Raw genomic sequence first — 21,368 nt, 5'->3', positions numbered from 1 at the left:
CGTCCTCCTTCCTGAGGGGAAATTTTCTGGACAGCTCAGTCACTGACTTATAACCGTTGCGTGCCTGGCTTCTCACCCCCGTGACCGCAGCCGCTCCTTCCCCTTCAGAATGCAGCCCCTGCTTCTCCCCCACCCCATCCCCACCCGACCACCCTCAGTTCCCAGCGCACGGCGTTGTCTTTTAGAGACTTCTGAATGGAACATCTATCTAATTCTTAGGGAAAGGGAGGGCGTTGAACCCACACGCTCGCCACGGTCATTTTGACATGCTAGGCAGGCAGCATAGGAGTTATTGCAGATGCTGTGCACGGATAATATGAAGGTGGGTGGTGGACTGTGAGTGATGGAAATAATGGAAGAATTGGAAAGAAGGCGAGAATGAAGAACCTGCCCTCTTCCAGCACTGATCAATCACGGTTTCTCAGGATATCGACACACCTTGTGATTCCAGCCTGGGTGTCGTGTGTATGTTTACTGTTTTATAAAAGCGGCTGTCTCAGTAACTGTAACTGCACAGAACTAAGAGAGAAAGTAGCGATGTTGTTATTGGTCTTCCTCCCCCACCCCCCGTTAGTGTCTCCATCTTCATTATGTAAGGAGGAGGTGGAGATAGATGGGGGGTGGGTGGGTTGAAACTCTCACGTTACTTCCTTTTTTCTTACTATCAGAAACTTGGAAGATGGCTGATGTGGAGCTAAACCTCCAGACCTGAATAAATATTTGAGGCAAGACTTTATGGAGAAAGTGAGAGAACATTTCACTTTTCATGCAAAACCCCACCCTCTGCTAAAGTGATGTGTTTGAGAGTTCTCAGACATAACTCTATCTCAACATATTTTCAAGTTCCTGAGTCTCTAGTCACTATAACACTTCTGACTTTGCCTCTTTTTTTAGTTGTAACTTGGATTAAATGAACACTGATCTCTCTTTGTTTCGGAGGCTGAGAATGAAAAGTTGGCAAATATTTATGCAGAGTTATCATCGTTCGTCCAAACAGTTAGCAATGTGTGCCCAACACTGATATAATATAAGGGCATTTCCCACAGGCATTTACAAAGGAATGCCCATTTAAATTTGGTGTCATTTTGCCTTTTGCACATTCACATAAATTCTGCTCCAAAATAGGACAGATTTTATTTTTTTATTTATTATTTGTTATATTTATACCCCGTCTTTTCCTCCAAAGAGCTCAAGGCAGCGCATGTGATCCTCCTCACAGAACTAGCCCCTTGGTCTTCAGAAACTATACAGTGGAGGTGTTTCCTATCTCCAAAAGAGAGGGAAAAAGCAGCACTTTCCCAACATATCCTTTGCCAAAACAATTATTGGAACCTTCCCTAGAGATGTCCTAATGCCTAAAAAGAGGAAACTCTTAACTTGATGGAAAGTTTTCCCGCACAAGCACCATTGGAATTACTAGCAAGAAAACATAGTAGTGATGAGGAGATGGGATGAGAGCAATCAGTCTTCTTGTGCAACTACTATTATTTTAGTAGGTCCTACACTTTAGAAATTCCCACTGAATTGTGTCAGAAATGTGCAAACAAACCTGTGGATTATATTGGTTACAAATAGCACAATGCCAAAAGTGAGCTTCAACAACTAGGTTCTTACTCCCCACCACCACCTTTCATTTGATGGAGTAGTATAAAACCAGCACATGTCTTGACATATTATTTACCCAAGGGAATGTAAATGCCATGAAAGGTAATACTGAAGAAAAATCTATGTAATGTATAATATTTTAATTTAAGCCAGAACACTTCTATATGAATCTTTCTTTGAAGCATCTTTTTAGAAAGCTTTCCAAAGGGCAAAATTAACTATTTTAATCAAAAAGTACTCTAATAAGCATCATAGATCCTTAGCATGTCACTGAATAGATCTTTCTGTCTGGTTTGTCATTTTATGTCCTTTGAGTGCATCTGCCTTATGTCCATTCTCTCTTTTTTTAGAACGATGGAATTAAATGTAAAACTTTAAAATAAGAGAGAGATATTGAGGTCTTTAAAAATCTTGTTCAGTAACCTTTTTCTGATAGTGATCAAATGTGCATCCTTCAGGAAGTAGTACTAAATGCATGATAATAAAGATAATTTTCAGATTTATTTAAATTGCTAGGAGTTTTGCTACAAACTTCACAGAGATGTGAGCTGTCCTCAAAGAATACTGTTTTATGTGAGATTACTTTTCAGTAATCTCTAGACATAGAGCTCCATCACACCTACTTTTTCCCTCAGGTACAATCTGCACTTTCCACCTCCAGTTCATTAGTGCAACAACCACTAGTCCTTTTCACACGCTTTCATTGTTGCGCTATTTCACCACTGTTTATCTTCTTACCTGTGCTGGCTCGCACTTCCTTGTATCGCCACTGTCCCAGCAAAATCTCTTTTCACTTGTTCGTTCTCCCACTATTGCACCCAGTCCCTTCTCCTTCCCCCTGAAGTTCATTGGTAGTCGTGGTTGTGATGGACGTGGGTGCCCTCCCACTTGCTCTGGTTTTGTAGTCTAGCATTTTAGTGATTTAGGGTTTTATCGGCTGGGTGCTGTTTCTGCCATTCGAGGTGTGATAATGCTCCCTTTTGTGTGTGGTATAGAGCAATGAGCATGGGATTAGAGTAGTGGAAGTCCGTTTGAGCGACTCAGCACAAGTCCCTTCATTCAAGTGACTCAGCACATGTCCCCAAGCAAAATAAGAAGGAATTCAAATGGTGCACTAGAGGAGAACCGCCCCTGCCCTCCTCTTTCATCAGCGAAACCACCCTTCCACACACATACAAAAGCGGGACATTCTGACATAGCATGAAAACAGCAATACATGGGATGGAAGAGTGGTTTTATCCTGTGTGGTGAAAAAATACCGCACTTTCCCTGCCCTAGAAAAACAAAGAAAATGGTGGGGAAGAGAGAAGATGACTGCAGGACAGAGACGATGTTCTGTGAGGGTTGTAGGGCAAAACAGTATACAAGGAAGGACAAAAGTGTGATAAAACATTGGTGAGATGGAGCTCAAAGTAACCATGTGTCTAGAAGCAGGAGAAGGGTAAAAGATCAGTGGTAAAGCATTTGGAGTGAAAATTAATTTGTGAGGGAATGGTTAAGCACTCACTCACTCACTCCTCCCTGTAGTTCTATGTTGCAAAGAGACCCTTTCTGAGGGTGCCTTACAATGCAAAAGGAGCTGTAGAAGAACTAGTGTTCTATATGTTTGTGTGGTAATGTATAGTTTGGTCCTAAAATATGAGGGGAAACTTAGCTTGCAAGGATGGGTACTATATCTACCACTAAAACGTGTTGCTGTCTTTTAAACAATAGGCATTGCAATTTTGAGCAGCAGAGACTTCCAAAAATCAATTACAGTATCTTGGTTAGTAATGGAAAAAACTCTTCTTGTAATTGGCTTTTAAACTTTTTTTGTGCTGCTTTCATTAGGTGTTGCTTTCTGGTTCTAGAATTACATGAGAATTTGAACAACTTATTTGTATTGTTTAGTAACACACTTATGATTTTGTCTCAGTCATATACCCTTTGATGGCTGAATTTGAGTCTCTGTGGACACAGCAGATCATAGGATTGATTATGCTTAAGACTGTCTTCAAATGGGAAAATCATGATTGCGTACCGTTGCTTCTCTGCCTGTGCGTTTGTCCCTTGTTACTTCCTCCTTTGAAAGAGGAAGTAAACAACGTGCACGTGGCCCATTTAGTGGGCTGTTTTGATTACGCTGCTTCTCCTGCACACAGCAGGAGATAGCAGCAACTTATGTCTTTAAAGATAAGTTAAACTTACTGAGGCCTTAGCTAGACCTAAGGATTATCCCAGGCAAATGGAGGGGTCATCCCTGCCTGCTCTCGGGATCCCCTGTGTGTCATTTGGATGCACAGGGACGATCCCGGGATATAGGCCTGGTCTAGCCATGGCCTGAGGTGGGTTTTTTTTGTCCCGGGAAGAAGGCTAGGAGGGACAGGAAGCATGCGTGAAGCAGACATCGTTGTGAGAGGGACCTGTGAAACTCCGTGAGTGCCGAGCAACAAGCGTGCAATAAAACACTTGTCTGTTGGAGCTCTAAGATAGTCAAGGCTACAACAGTTGATTTTGTCCCACTCTGAGTATCATGACAGCCAACCATGCTGTCCCTGATACAGCACCACTTGCTAGGAGCCCAGGAGTGCAGCACCACTAGCTAGGAGCCCAGTCTGTCTTCTCAGCTGGATTGAAAGAAAAACCAATGCAACTCAGTGCTGTTGTTCCCAGGTTGTAAGTGCTCAGAGGCAATTACCAGATTATTGATTGTGGTGTAGATAAAGGAGGCTCATTGTTTTATGCTAACTGGCAGCACTTTAAGTGGACTTATTTTGAATTGTAAATATGGTGCCCTCTGTGCTATGCTGCTATGAAACATCCCTTATGAGGGGTGTGAGATGTGTCTCTCTCATAGTCATCTATGCAACTATCTGATCCCTTGTTTGGATGCCTTGTTTGCCTAGGAGCTGTCTCACAGCAAGTGCCAACATCTTTATAAGCGTTCTCCCTCAGTGGCCACCCTCACTCTCCACAGTGGTCTAGCCTCACCTCCTTCCTGTAAGCCCATCAGTTCAGCCTAAAACTGCTTTCAGCATCCCTCTCTAATCACCATCTTCCTCTGGTTCTTTTCCCCACCTCTGTGCACTGTGTTGTCCCCGCTTCTTAGAGAATCTTGCCCTGACAATCCAGTTATGCACAAATATATTCAATTGAAATCATTTGTATTTATGTCTAGAGACATAAATGTGTCTTTTTGTGAACCGCCCAGAGAGCTTCGGCTATTGGGCGGTATAAAAATGTAATAAATAAATAAATAAATAAATAAAATAGAGCTGAGATATCAATAATTTAATCAATGTGAGCCAAGGAACAATACTTTTATCAAGAGTCCTGTGCCACCTTACAGAATAACAAATATACTGTGGTTTCTATGTTCATTATAAAGATTCTTAGTGCCCTTTATGGTTTGTAGCTTTGCTTTAAGATAATGGAATGATTGATAGAGATCTACATTTTAACTGTCTTTTCTGACTCAAAGCTTCCAGTTCCACTTATAGCATCTGATGAAATGGGTCATGACCAATGGAAGCTCATGCTAATTTATTAAAATATCTGAACTAAAACAGTTAGTGTATATTTAACCCTTAAATATATTGTAGTATATCCTTTCATGGACCAGAGCCTGCTTCATGCATTGTGGTCCCACTTGATTGATCTTGTACATGAAGGCTTATACCACAATACATTTGTCAGTTTTTAAGATGCCATAGGACTCAGTTGACTGCAGCATAAACAAACATAGCTGCCTCTATGGAATTTATTACTTCTAATTACTTAAACATTAATATCTTGGGCATAAATAATAAGTGAAGGCAACACATTTTGTGAAAGGAAGATAGAGTTCAGGCAGGCATATGCTGTGGTGTTAATGGGCTTATTATTGTTATTATTATTTACAATTTATATAATATTTATCAATATGCAGAAAATGTACAGTTACTATCTTATTTATTTAATTTCTATAGTGCCCATTTTAACAAAAGTTAATGGAATCCAGAACATCTGGAGGGCCACAGGTTAGTGAAGGCTGAAATAAGTTCTGTTGAACACAGAGGGACTTACTTCTGAATAGTCTGTTTAGAATTGCTCTGTGAGTGAATTTACTTCCTCTGTTCCTTTAGACTAATTAGGACTACTGTTTCAACAATATCATTTATGTGCTGTTTTGAGAGACATTCATCATGTAGAAAGGCGTTATTAATGCTGCTACATACTTCTGTAGCTTCTTCCCTTTGGAAATTTATAAAGGCCTGCAACTCATTTTTTGCTGGTCTTTGTACTTGAGTTGACATTTGGTGGCAGGGATTTTGCCAGTAGAAGGTTGGTATTTTAGTATTGTTTTGAATAAATAAATATTTAAAGCTAGAATACATGAAATGACAACAGTGAACATGCAAAGAAGAAAACCCTCTGCCACTGATTCATCGACTTTGGAAGTGATCAGTTTTATCTCAGATGTTCCCTCTGTAAAATTCTGAAAATCTTACCTTTATTAATCTTTTGGATATCACTAATGGCAGGCAAACTGTTCTTATTCATAGCCTGGTGTTTAAAAAATATTTTCAACTTATGGAGGTGAAGGAAAGCATACAATTAAGCTCCTAAGCAGCAGCTCTTCAAGGTTTCAGCTCTGATGTCTCAATAATAAATCCCTGAAAATGAGGTTAATAGAAGAACAGTCATAAATCAAATGGTACTGCTGATGAATATCAGCCTTATTCTATGTAACAAAGTGGGTTTTAATGACAGGGTTGCATAAGTCTTATGTGAGTCACTAAGTGAGGCAAAAGCTTAGAGGCTGATTCGTATATTTACTGTTAGTATTGATAGAGATCCTCCCGGTCTATTCTACCACCTTGTATTAGAGTGAGTGGTTGCTTTTTGTTAATATTGCATAGTTCAGTGTGCATACTATGTTGAATAATAATGGTTTCACTGAATTGTTGCTTAATCTATAGATCTATAAATGATGGTTCTTTTCTGCTCATCTTGGCTAATACAATCCAGGAGAGGTGGATTGATTGGGTGGGTCCAGTGGGTGGTAAATACCCCGCTCTGTCAGGGAGTGGTGCCTGCTGCCTTGAAAGAGGCAGTGCACCCTCTCCTGAAGAGGACCTCCCTGGACCCAGAGGTATGTGAGAACTACCGCCCCATCACCAGTATGGGCAAGGTACTTGAGTATGTGGTGGCTGGGCAGCTTCAGACATTCTTGGAAGAAATGGATTATTTAGACCCATTTCAGTCTGGTTTCAGGCCAGGGCATGGCACTGAAACAGCCTTGGGGCCTTGCTAGACCATGCCGGATAAGCCGGCAGGGAGGCGGGGCGACGGCGCGCTAACTTTAGCGCGCGCCGCCCCGCCTCCTATACGCACGACGCGCAGGGACTCCGGAAGCCCTGTAGCGTCGGCCATTTTTGTTTGTTTGTTTGTTAAAGGGGCCATGTGCGCCCCGAAGCCGCCGGACAAGGTAAGTGCCTTTTTTTAAAAAATTAAGGCCCCCCCGCTCCTTATCCCTCCCTGCCATCCCCGATGCCTCCCTGCCCACTCTTTCCCCGCCCGCCCTCCCTCTCCCCGATGCCGCCCGCCCTTCCTGTCCCCGATGCCATCCTGGTGCCCGCCCTCCCTGTCCCCGATGCCATCCCGGTGCCCGCCCTCCCTCTCCCTGATGCCATCCCGGTGCCCGGCCTTCTACCCCCCCTCTCCTGCCGGGTCCAGCCTTCCCCCCCCGGCTCGATGGGCACAGCGCTCGTATGAGTGCTGTGCCCAGTCCGTGGCTTTTCCCGGCTACTCGCGAGTAAGCGAGTAGCTGCAAAAAGCCACGGACCTTGCTAGACGTTCCGCAGCCCCGGCCTCAGGCCGGGGCTGCGGAAAAGGCGCGCCATAAGCGAATTTGCTTATGGTGCGTTAAGGGAGGTTTCAGCGCGGCCTGACCCCGGATTCCCCTGTGCATCATCTGGACACACAGCAGGGAAAACGGGCCTCACAGCGCGCTAAGGCTTCATCTAGCAAGGCCCTTGGTTGCTCTGACCGATGACCTACTCTGGGTGAAAGACAGGGGGAGTGCTACTCTGTTGATCTTCCTGGATGTCTTGGTGGCTTTTGATACCATTGATCATGATATCTTACAGGATCGGCTCTGCGAGATGGGAGTAGGAGGTACTGTGTTACAGTGGTTCCGCTCCTACTTGCAGGGCCTATTCCAGAGTGGTATTGGGGGATTCCTGTTCCACCCCATGGCTATTAAGCTGTGGGGTGCCACAGGGCTCTATTCTATCCCCCATGCTATTCAACATCTATATGAAGCTGCTGGTAGAGATCATTAGAGTTTGAGGGGTTGGGTGCCATCAGTATGCTGATGATACTCAACTCTATTTCTCCTTGTTTTTGGAGTGCTGGACAGTGCTGGACCAATGCCTGGAGGCTATAATGGGCTGGATGAGAGCTAATAAACTGAAACTGAATCCTGATAAGATCGAAGCTCTGATGGTTGGTGGTTCCCGAGTCTGGGAATTGAGTAAGCGACCTGTTCTGGATGGGGTTGCACTCCCTCTGAAGGAGCAGTTGTGTAGTTTGGGAATACTCCTAGATCCAACCTTGTCACTGGAGGCCCACGTGACAACTGTGGCCTGGAGTACTTGGGGCCAGCTTCAGCTGATCTACCAGCTACGGCCTTTCCTGGACAGGGATAACCTAGCCATAGTAATACATGCAGTGGTAACTTCTCGATTAGACTACTGTAATGCACTCTACATGGGGCTGCCCTTGAAGATGACTTGGAAGTTGCAGCTAGTGCAAAATGCAGCAGCTAGACTGCTGACTGGAACATCTCATAGAGATCATATAACAGAATTGCACTGGCTGCCAATATGTTTCCGGTTGGAATTCAAGGTGTTGGCAATGACATTTAAACCCTAAACGGCTTGGGACCTCGATACTTGAGGGAGCGCCTCTCCTTATATCTGCCTGCCTGAGACCTGAGATCTGTTGGATCTGTTTGTGTCCTGCCAACGCAAGATACACACTATGGTGGGACATGGGAGAGGGCTTTCTATGTTGTGGCATCCCGGCTGTGGAATGCCCTCCCACTGGAGGCCCGACTGGCACCAGCACTGGCTTCATTTCAGTGCCTGGTTAAGACATGGCTTTTTAACAGAGCCTCTGATAGCTAAATCCACCAGTCTGCACACTGTCTTGTTTTAACTGGATTTTACTTTTTAAAATTTCATATTGGTTTTAACATATTAATGGTTTAATTTGTTTTAGAATTGTATATTTATTCTATTTTATCTGTATGCCACCCTGAGATCCTTGTGATGTAGAGTGGGATATAAATGTTTAAACAATAATAAATAATAATAACTTGAAAGTTACTTATTGACTAATTAGTAGCAAAATGTTGGTCATTATGGCAGGCAAAGGGTAGAATGGGGGTCATCCAATGTGAAGGATAAGAGATAAGTTAACCCTCCACCTCTGTGGTGTTCCCAAGTGCAGGACTTTACTTTTTCCCATAGGTGTGAAAGGCCATCATTTATTTATTTTCTGAGAGAAAGTAAACAGGTAAACAACCTGGGACATTATTGGGATTGGGATTTACAACAGTATAGTGACCACAATGTTAAAGCACCAGGTTAAAACTCTTCATATATTATTCCCAGGATATATTAATTTAAATCATCAAGAGAAAAGACATTCAAATCAGGTTTCACATTTGATATTTCCTAAAGAAAAGTGCACACAAATTGTTTGATACAGTCACTAACACATGTTGTTTTAAAACCTACTGCCCAGCGGGGTCCATTTTAACTATATATATTTAATTATATAGCAATACTTTTTAAATTCGAAAATGGTATGTGTTAAATTGCTAGCTAAATAAATAACCTTTTGCTTATAATTTGTCAATCTGCACAAGTGCGGTAGCTAAAAGCTTATTATATATAATGTGTGTGCATATACAACATGTAGGCAGAAATCCTGTGGAAGAAAATATGGAAAAAATCACCCACAGAAACATTTGACATGTGTGGAGGGTGGGTTGCCTACTTTTTTCCACCATCTGCTCCATGTGCTGCTCACTATGTCTGTGTTGTAGAGATTGTCCGACCTTTTAGATCCTGCCCATTCATTTTATTTTTATTTCCACTGATAATGTTGGGACTTACTTCTGAGTAAACATGCACTGCCAGTCTTCCTGGGTGATCTCCAGTGATGTGGGGCAGAAATTTTTTCAAAAACGAGTTTTCCAGTACTTAATTTTTCCATGGAAAATAACCCTTTTCGTAAGTTCGTTAACAACAATGCAGGGATGCCAATTGCAAATACAATATCAGGGTTGCTTGGCAGCTTTAAAGTTGTAATTAATGTTTTTAAGGTGATTATCCCTAGCAAGAATGTGAGAGAATATGTCTATGTCATTGAAATACATATATGTCCCAGCGTAAAATGAAACTAATAAGTAGTGACAATAAAACTGTAAGTGCTCCAACAACTCCAGTGGAAGAGAGATAAACTTGAAATAAATAAGTTGCTGTCAGTACATCATGCACAGTTCTTTGGGTTGCTAAATTTTATAAGTATCAATAGTTTTCAGTAGTTTGGGTTTTTTTATTTCTTAAATGTAAGCAATGTAGGAGGGGTACATGCTTTTGTCTTTACAATTCCAAGGTATTTTAATAAATCGTTCTACATAATATTATGTATAACATAGGGTTCTTTTCTTTTCTTTTGTTGCTTTCTTTATCAAATACAAACAAAGTGAACATGCTAAGTTGGTTTACTCACTAGCGAAAATGGTTTTTTTTCTGATGAAAATTACCTATGCAAGTAGTCTAATTTGCATAGGAAAAATTCCAGAAAATTTTCCAGAAAACCTACTTCACTAGTGATGCTGTATTCCTATTTCATGCCCTCTAACTAAACTCAACTCTGCAACTTGCTTAGATCTCAGATTATGCATATTTATAACTTCTTATCAACGATATAAAAATATGTATTAACCATTTCATGGAAATACCAAGTAACTACCAATTTTATTGATAGAAACTTCTTGTCATTTGTTGAGCAAGTAAATGACCTTACACATCCAGGTTTCTGTCCACTGCCTTGATGTGTTGTTGGTCCCAGAAGTGAGAGACTTAAGAAAAGTTTGGCAGTTTTGTATATTACATTAATTGACTTGATCAACAAATGAATATATCCAATGATTTCAACTTCACATTGAAAGAAAGCAAAGATTCTCAATGATTTTATTCTTTTTTCTTTCCTTGGTGTGGTAGTAATCCTATGCACCTTACCTGGAAGTAACCATCATTGAACACAGTAAGAGTTTCTGCTGACCAAACATGCATAGCATAGTGCTGTAAGGAGTGCAATTGCATAAGAGGATTGTGTGCTGGTGGTTATGGGGAGGAAAGGAAGATAATGATTTGATTTCTGCTTGAACAAGATCAATCTGATGTTGGTTTAAAATGGAGTTTTAGCAAAAAAAGACTTTTAGTTCAAGGTCAAATAAATTTGTCTCATAATAAGACCAACGAATGTTGTGAGATTCATGACAGTATCCAATACTGCCCCTACCCTGATTGTGTTCTGCCAGAACTGGACTGGTCAACAGAGCTGCCTTCTGCAAACTTCACTGACCTGTTCTATTCCAGAAACTAGTGTTTTGGCTTGTTTCTGGGTGCTTTAGGAAGCACTGGCTTCCTGTTGCACTGGTAGTGAATTCCACTGGCACACAGGCAGCATTGGATACTGCTGCCCAATGAATTTCCTATAAATTCATTCATCCTATAAATCCCTATCATGACCTCTACCCTACTACCACATTACTTCTAGGAATAACTGATACTATGTTTCATTAACGATGAGAAATGCTGGTTCAGATGTAAGAACCAGCTTGGTCTGTTTAAAGCATCAGATTGTAAGACGCACACTAATTTCAGTACCACCAACAGAAAAAACCCCAAAACCCTAAGACACACCCGCGATTCTAAGGAGCACCCCATTTTTAGAGATGTTTATATGGGGAAAAATGCATCTTAGAATTGAAGAAATAGGGTATATAACCTCTAAATTTGATTGTTTAGGCAATAAACTGCTATTGAAATGTTAAGAAATGCTGGTTCAGATGTAAGAACCAGCTTGGTCTGTTTAAAGCATCAGATAGCATTGTTCTCATACTGCAGAAGTTTTGAACAACTGGTACTGCCACTTGGGGGAGCAAGGATAGTTCAAATTCCAAATTGTTGCTGAATCTTAAGCTTGATGGGGAAAACTAGTGGGAAGAAAATCATGAGTTACTTAACCTTTCTAGCAGGTTACAGTGCTAAAGACAATGCCTGGAGTTTGTAGACATCTCAAAGTACAGTTTGCTCTTGGTGAAGTTTTATTTTATGAACAATAAGCCCAGTTTCTGTAAAAGTCTAGTCTTTTGCAGAGTTAGGAGAACATGCAGAAAGGGGGGAACTCAGCAATGTTATCACAACAAATTTCTGTTTAGTATATTGTAATAGGCCATTTAACATAAGCGGAGTATATTTGTTTTCTTATTTCATGTTTGTTGAAAAGTGTTAGCTAATGCATTATTTTCGTGTTCTGTCCTTAGGAAATATCATACTTTGAAAAGAAAGGAAGGGCATATACTTCAAACATTACTTTCAAAACAAAAGAATTTCACGTTATAATTCGTTCTTTGCACAACAAAAAAGAGCCAAATTGTCTTCAGCTTTATCACCTTTCATGTAGGCTGTAGGTGAGCAGGAAGACATAAATAGTTGGTTTTAATAGAATTTCTTGTAATGCTAGGGTGACCATATGGAAAGGAGGACAGGCTACTGTATCTTTAACAGTTGTATAGAAAAGGGAATTTCAGCATGTGTCATTTGTATACATGCAGCATCTGGTGAAATTTCCTCTTCATCATAAATGTTAAAGATACAGGAGCCCTGTCCTTCTTTCCATATGGTCACCCTATGTAATGCAGTTTTGACTAGTAAGTTTTAGATCAAATAAAGGTATTTTCTTAGGGGAGACTTGCCCTAAAAATGTATATACTGATATATAAGATTTGCAGAAGACTTCGTAGTAACATGGAGGAAAGATTTCTCTGGTGAAATTTGGTTTGCTATGCCTATGCCACTTCCTAATAAATAATACCTGGTCATTCTTGTGAGATCGTTCAAGAGTGATGCTAAAGACTACTTAGAGAGGAAGGTGTTGGCCTCCTTTTGATTCCTATCTTACCTTACGTAAGCAGTCCTTCCAGAACACATAGATCATCAACAACAAAAATACCAAATCTTTCCTCTTGGTTGTGAGGAAATACTTGTGAGCACTTGTATTTCTTGTACTTTGATTATATTTCTGGCTAGAACTATTTCTTATCTATGTATCTCTTAAAATTTCTAGACCTACAGAAGACTAACCTTTAAAAGTGTTGCAGTGTGTTCTTTGGATGAATCAATTCTGTTTTTGTGTGCTGCTTTCATTTTTCTTACTAGCCCTAGAGTAGCTACTTGGATAAATATGTTTTTATATGCTGTTGATGCTGAGACAATAAATTATGTGTGTGATAATTGAATTCTTATTTAATACATCATGTGATAGATCTCCCTCTCTTTAACATTGCTGAGGTGCTTTCTATGACTCATGTCTATTCTGGTAGTGTTCGAAGCTCTGAAACCCTTCTATAGTCACAAACGTTGCTACAGTAGTTCAAATCAACTCCCGATTTTTACAAGACCCAATCTGTAGTGGTTTTTCCTTGTTACCTTGGCAGCTGGAAACACCAGCTGCTTCCAAAGCTGGTGCAGTTCACACACTGTCCAGAGGGAGTTGATGATTAGTGCTCCACTGCTGGGTTTTATTGCAAGAAATGTTAAGTTCTTTAATAAGGGACTTCTTTCCCTGCCTTGTTCCATGCGATATCTGACTGAAGGGACATGACCCACTTCCTTAGGAGTATATCCATTGGCTGGAAAGTCTAAATTCAGCTTATCAAATCTGCTGGTAGGTGGATAAATACAGCCTGCTGCTTAACTAGCAGGATGGTGGAGCACTTCCCAACCAATAGTTTTTCATCCTACAAGTGGTTCCCGTAATAGGTTGCAAACTTTGCTTAATTGCTTGGAGCAGATCTGCTGGATGGGAATTGACTTCACCTTTTTGCTTTGGACAGTGGACAGAAGTGCTTTCTGTCAGTGGATCTACTGATTGCTAGTGCTATTGTCACAAGTACAAATAGCATCAGAAGAATGCTCCAGGAGAAGGAACTGCATGAGGGATAGCTTGCCCATCCTTCTCAGTGAAAGGATCTTTGGGTGATGCAAACACACCTTAAGTATTTATTGCTGTATTCTGTAACTCAGTAATGGAGTATGTATGTTTATATATTACTGACTTCAGGGCATCTGGTAAAAAGTCTGAAAATGATTTCTGCCTTGTGTCTAAGGATTCTATAATACTAGAGTGCTGAGTGCAAAACCATTGTATAGGTGAAGGGTCTTGTTTCATTTGTGCAGGGAAATTTCAAAATACTTTTGAAATTTTTAGATGCTGCTTTTATTAGTAGGGAACAAACTGCATTCATGAGCTGATCATATATTAATTTCTCACATCTGTAAAGTGATTGTAGCCTTACTATCCCCCACCCTTACAATTTTTTTTTAGCCTAGAGGTCAGTTCTCTTATTAGTATGTTCAAAAACTGCTAGTGACTTAGCTTATATCTAAAGCCAACTAAAGTAAAAGCACATTGTATCTTTGATACGGAATACATCTGCAAATAGTTACACAATTGGCAGGTACAATCAGTATGATGCTAAGATGACATTTTTGTGCCTTGCTACAACAGACATTAATATATCTTGAAACAGAAACTGCAGAAAGGGAAATTCCACTACTAGACAATGGGCTTTTGAGTTGACCCAGACTGCTTCAGCTATTAATATATATATACACACACACTCCATTTATTAAATATGCAGTAATGAAGAGCTAATGTGTTTTTTATGGACAGAAAATATTGCGAAGGAGGAAGATATAGGTAAATTGAATGAACAATGTATTATGATGCATCTCTACAGCTACTGCTAATGCTAAGAGTTTGTGAATGGGCTTCTACAGCAGGGCCCCTGAATATGGTGCTGTATCTTGGGGTATCATGGGCATGGCAGGGAGGGGGAATTTTGACTGTACCGGGTGTACATTTTGCATGGTTGGAGAGTTGGGTGTGTTGACTTTTTTGTTTGTTTTGGTATGGTGGGTTTATGCCCTGGGTGTGTGAGAAAGCATCACCAATTTGCCTTCTGTGAAATGGGTATTTTGCATGGGCAAACAATGATATTTTGTATTTGGGGCTCAGACTCCAGTTTTACTCCAGTTTCTTGGCCAAGTTACTTGTCTCTGAGCATCTCTTTGCCTTTTGTGAAATGGGTTTTGGAGGGGGAAACGGTGGATTCTGGAGAGTGGTTTTAGAGTTCAGATTTCACCTCTGCCTTGTACTTTGGTTCTTGGTTATGTTGCTTTTAGTGGGCCATTCCCACTATGACAACCATTTTGTGAATGGGCAACCCTCCTTCCCCGTGGCAGCTATTTTGTGAGAGCATCCACAGCACTCTCTCAAAATTCCAAATTGCTCACTGGCCTAAAAAAGTTGGGATTGACTGTTCTAGAGAATTAAAACCAAATAGAAACATGGAATTTGCCATGCCAAACATGGGGAGGAAAGTTGTTGTTTTCAGCAGAATTCTATAAAATTAAAATTATACACCTAAAATATATAAGAGTATGATAAAAGTACAACACTCCATAAAGTGACCATTCCTTAAACGTATTAAGCAGTATGGCATCAGTACTTCTTCAAGTAGAGGTTAAAAACATTTCCCTGCCTTACTTGAGTGGCATAAGCCACTCTGATGGGTGAAATAGAAAGCAGGAGGTGTCCCAACAGCCATTCTGTTACAGATCTGTAATGCCAGCCACAATAATGCATCATGTTCATATGTCATGATAAGCCACAATGAAAACAAGCCATTGGTTAATCATTCCCTAAGCCACACTGCTGCTGACAGATGATCAGGGGTTTGCCATGGTTTGTTTCCTGCTTTGCCCTCCCCACTGCTTCGAGCACATATCCTAGGGGCCTTTCTGTCACAACATGATTATATACTTCTGTGATGCCTTATGAAGCACTTGCGTTGATAGGTCTGTGGTATTAACCTTTGGAGTGGAGGAGCAGCTGGGGGGCTTACCTTACTTTTTAGGATGAGGTAGCTGAGAGTTTTATTAATTTTCTTTAACATTTTCAAAAGAGCCTCTTAGGCTGTTTCTCACAGCCAGGGATGAGCAGTGCATTCCTAGCACAGCTATATGTGCATGCATAATTGCCTTACCTCTGTATAAGTGTGTGTGGCCCCAATTTGGGATCATGGTGATTCGGGAAGGGGGATTTAAACTGTTTTCATACCAAATTCCACACACACATACACCTCTCATGGGGAGGGTTTAAAAAAGCAGGGCTATGCATAGACCCCCCCCCCCAACTCACATCGGATGCCGATTTGGGGCTGGTGGATCAGCCCTGAAATGCCTCAGCTTTAATCAGGCCTGGCCTGAATCAGCCAGTTGCAAAACTAAGGGAGGTTACATCTGCCCTGCTACTCCTTCCTGCAACCTGCTACTCCTTCCTGGCCATGCTCACACCTGGGATTTACCAGACTCATCTTCTCGCACCCAATATCTGCCTGTTCCTCCATTTCTGCTGCCATTTTTACCAAACATGGGTGCTCTGCCTCATCATAGATTTATGTTGCATACAATGGCAGCCTATAAGCTGTAAGAAAAGCTAAAACAGGGAATTCATTTCTTTCACTTACTCCTCCTCGCTTTTGTGTTTTTCCTTTCCAATGTACATGTTTTGGTGACTCTTGGAGACCACTGAGCATTTTGTTCCTCATTGGGCTGCATTGGTGTGTGTGTGTGTCTCCATTACTTTTAATTTAGAAACAAACAAACCATAACCTTGTTTTGGATTACCGGCTAGGTTTCAGCAATGGGGATATAAATCTTTCCTTTGAAAAAAGCTCTATTTCATTGTGACTCTTTTCAGTGTAATTCCTGTTTCTTGAAATTTTGAAAAACACCTGATCAATAGGATCATTTTTTTATAGAACTGTTAAGGTATTATTATTATTATTATTAATAATAATAATATCAATATTAATAATAATAATTTTATAAAAATTATTTTATAAAAATTATTTTATAAAAATTATCATAACAATTTTATAATAACAAATGTTATAAACAACATTTTATAACAATTTAATAAGAATTTATAAACATTTATAAAAATGTTGATCATAAAACAATGCAAATCTAAACCTAGGAAAGATTATAGTAGTTTTGAACAATACATTTAAACATAAATAATATTTCTAACTTTTTATTGAATTACAACCAGTAATGTTTTTAACTGATGTTGAGTTAAGGAATTTAAAATGTTAAACATTTAAGGCCAAAAGAGTAATAGTTGGGGCAATACATTCCTAGGGCTGAAGTTTGGAGCTGTTTTAGTGTATTTCTAATTTTGAAGGCGTTCCAGGAAGAACGCAATGTGCCTTTTTTGGTAGTGAGTCAGGTATCAAAATAACTAGCTAATGTGGTAATATACTAAATTTTCTTTTCTTTTCCAAACAGTACAGCTAGGCTAGCAGAGAAATCTCCTTATTTAATGGCAGCCATGTAGGGTACATGTAGTTCATGTTCCAATATGTGATAAGCTTAAGGTATATACTATGTAGTACCAAGAACATAAGAACAGCCATGCTGGATGAGACCAAGGGTCCATCTAGTCCAGCACTCTGTTCACACAGAGGCCAACCAGCCATCGGCCAGGGATGAACAAACAGGGCATGGTGCAACAGCACCCTCCCACTCATGTTCCCCAGCAACTGGCGCACACAGGCTTACTGCCTCGAATACTGGAGATAGCACACAACAGTCAGGGCTAGCAGCCATTGATAGCCTTTGCCTCCAGGAATTTATCCAACCCCCTTTTAAAGCCATCCAAATTGGTGGCCATCACTAATCTTGTGGTAGTGAGTTCCATAATTTAACTATGTGCTGTGTGAAGAAGTACTTCCTTTTATTTGTCTTGGATCTCCCACCAATCAGCTTCATGGGATGACCCTGGGTTCTTGTATTTTGAGAGAGGAAAATGTCTCCCTATCCATATTCTCCATACCATGCATAGTTTTGTACACCTCTATCATTTCTCCCCTTAGCCTCCTTTTTTCCAAGCTAAACAATCCCAGTTGATATAACCTTCCCTCATTTGAACTAACAGGATCAGTGTTAGATCAAATGAGCGTTAGTTATGTTATTAATAGATGTGAATTTCAGTATGCCAATGGATTAAGACCCATTCGATTTTTGTGAATTCAGAGGCAGGGAATCCCACACATCATAAACTCTATGCACACTCTACTGTACCTGATTATCTCCCTTGCCATTGTCTGTGCTGATAACCCTTTTGGGAGGGGGCAAGAGTATCTGCAGCATTCCTCCCCAGTAATTTGCAACTCTGTTAGTGCCCACATTCCTGAATAGTAGATTTATTTTATTTATTTATTTAAAACATTTATATCCCGCCCTATATCAATAAGTTCTCAAGGCAGCGTACAGATAAAAGCATACAGTATAAAAACAGTAAATATACACAGCTAAAAACAAATTAAACCATAAACCGAGTTTATATATATATATATATATATATATATATATATATATAATTTAAAAGCAGGATAACTAGATGTATTTCCCCACTGTGTAGCACCATTTTACAAGTGTGGCAGGAAACCTTTTTTATATATGGATTACTTTTGCTCCATGTAAGATTATTACCATGTAGGAACGTGTGAAATAAGTGACTAGGTTCACACAACATGACAACACACCATGGGCATAAACTTCAGCTTAAAACCAAGCTTGATACAAATGTGCTTTGATTTTTTTTTTCAAATCTGGCCCTGGCAAGGGATTTGCATAATGGTTTAACACCTCCAAAAATGCTCAAGGATCTTATGGCTTATGGATCTTATGGATCTTATGGATTATGCACTCATCAAAGTGCTTCCTAGAAAATTCTTAAATGATGCTGGTTCAGTAACTGGTTAAAGAGCAGAAAGCAGAGAGTAGGAATAAACAGTAAATTCTCCCAATGGAGGGAAGTATAGTGGGATCCCACAGAGATCTGTACTAGGACCAATGCTTTTCAGCCTGTACATAAATGATCTAGAATCAGGAATGAGCGGTGAAGTGGCCAAGTTTGCCAATGACAACAAATTATTTAGGGTGGTTAAAATAGGGTGACCATATGGAAAGGAGGACAGGGTTCCTGTACCTTTAACAGTTGTATTGAAAAGGGAATTTCAGCAGGGGTCATTTGTATATATGGGGAACCTGGTGAAATTCCCTCTTCATCACACCAGTTAAAGCTGCAGGTGCCCTTCCCTCTTTTAAATCTGGTCACTCTAGTATAGCTCCCGCAACTTTAACTGTTGTGATGAAGAGGGAATTTCACCAGGTTCCCCATATATACAAATGACACCTGCTGAAATTCCCTTTTCTATGCAACAAAGATACAGGAGCCCTGTCCTCCTTTTCATATGGTCACCCTAGTTAAAACGAAATGGGATTGCGAAGAGCTCCAAAAAGATCTCTCCAAACTGGGAGAATGGGCATCTACATGGCAAATGTGGTTCATTGTAAGCAAGTGCAAAGTGATGCACATTGGGGCAAAAAATCCCAACTTCAAGTGTAACCGGGTAAGACTGGAGCTAACAGTGACCAACCAAGAAAGAGATCTTGGGGTTATGGTGGACAGCTTGATGAAAGTGTCAACCCAGTGTGCAGCTCCTGTTAAAAAGGCAAACTCCATGTTAGGCATAATTAGAAAAGGAATTGGGAATAAAACTCCCAATATCATACTGCCTTTATTCAAATCTGTAGTGCAACCACATTGTGTTCAGTTCTGTTAACCATATTTTTTAAAAAAATAAATAAAAATATTCTAGAGCTGGAAAAGATGCAGAAGAGAGCAACTAAGGCCATGGCTAGACTAGGCGATATCCCGGTGATAGCCCCGGGATCATCCCTGTGTGTGCACAGGACACACAGGGCATCCCAGGAGCAGGGAGAGTTGATCCCTCCCTTGACCCGGGATATCGCCCTACCCTTTAAGTTCGCTTTTTCCATGGTTTTGGGATGATCCCGAGACTGCAGAACATGTGACCAGGCGTCACAGGTTGTCTCAGCTCTTCGCAAGTAACCGCAAGAGCCGGGGACAAGGCACAGAGCTCCTGAGGAGCTCTGTGCACATCAGGGGTGGGGTAGGGGGAGCGGGAGGTGTTGTTGTTTTTTTAAAAAAAACCTTACAATTTCTGTTCGTGCGCCCGTATGCTCCTCCTTTAAAAACAAAAAGCAAAATGGCAGCTGCGATGTCACGCACCATATGTAGACGAGAGCGACGATCTCGTGATCATAAAATCGCGAGATCGTCGCCCTCCAACCCCCTCGTCTAGCCATGGCCTAAAATTATCAAGTGGCTGGAGCATCTCCCCTATGAGGGAAGGTTACAACAGCTGGGACTGATTAACTTGGAAAAAAGGAGGCTAAGAGGAGACATGATAGAGTTGTAGAAAATTATCTATGGTGCGGAGAATGTGGATAGGGAGACATTTCTCTCTCTCAAAATATTAGAACCCGGGATCATCCCATGAAGCTGATGAGTGGAAGATTCAGGACAGAGAAAAGGAAGTACTTCTTCACACAGTGCATAGTTAAACAATGGAATTCGCTATCACAAGATGTAATGATGGCCACCAATTTGGATGACTTTAAAAGGGGGTTAGATAAATTCCTGGAGGAGAAGGCTATCAATGGTTACTAGTCCTGATAGCTGTTAACCTATGTACCCCAGTTGCTGGGAAACATAGGTGGGAGGGTGCTATTGCACCTGTGTCCTGCTTGTGGGTTCCTGGTCAACAGCTGGATGGCCACTGTGTGAACAGAATGCTGGACTAGACGGTCCGTTGGTCTGATCCAACATGGCTCTTCTTATATTCTGGGGCAGATTGGTAGGTGGGTTATGGAGCCATATTATTATTTGGAAAGCTTTACATGCTGATCTTAAGCATACTTATGTTTTTAGTGCTGGACATTGAAGTAAATCCTATAATACTGAGTAAAAGAAGATTCCTTGTAGGTGGGCTTATTATGGAAAAAGAGGAAGTCCTAATCATTTGTTTTTCAAAATTCTGTTTAGTTGTACATGCATATTCTGGATTGTGATCGCATTAGCACAGATGGTTTCTTTGTTTTGCTAGAGTGCATTGATTACCAGCCTTCTCAATCTGGGGAGATAAAAATGTTGAACAAGAGCCAACATTTTCAGCTACTTGTATTAATGTGCTGGGTTATGTTTGTGAAACAACAGATATGCAAGAATAAAAATGTTAGAACTCTGTTCTTGAGCAATTTCTGAATGCATTTTCCTTAGCAGGATTTAAAGTAAGAATGGTAGCTAGTACACATTGTGCCTAGGCATTTGTGTTTCTTTCTGGTTAATGATCAGACATAATACTTTGTTCAAACACTGGCAAATGTTTCTTTCTAGAGTGGGTCAACATTTGATTTTTCCACACTTCCTTTTAGTACAGCTCAGTAACGGGAGTCTTATTTTTGTACTAATGTTGTTCCCTGCCTCGATCCAATGGAAGA

General features: G+C 40.6%; 1 protein-coding gene across 3 annotated transcripts in view; it reads left to right on the top strand.

Annotated features, from left to right (window-relative positions):
- FKBP5 (FKBP prolyl isomerase 5) overlaps window positions 1-21,368 on the top strand; it is a 68,071-nt gene that overhangs the window by 261 nt on the left and 46,442 nt on the right. The gene's annotated exons all lie outside the window — the stretch shown is intronic.

This window comes from Elgaria multicarinata, chromosome 1 (genome assembly GCF_023053635.1).
Source record: "Elgaria multicarinata webbii isolate HBS135686 ecotype San Diego chromosome 1, rElgMul1.1.pri, whole genome shotgun sequence".
Taxonomy (NCBI): Eukaryota; Metazoa; Chordata; class Lepidosauria; order Squamata; family Anguidae; genus Elgaria; species Elgaria multicarinata.
This window is presented reverse-complemented; position numbering and strand designations above follow the sequence as displayed.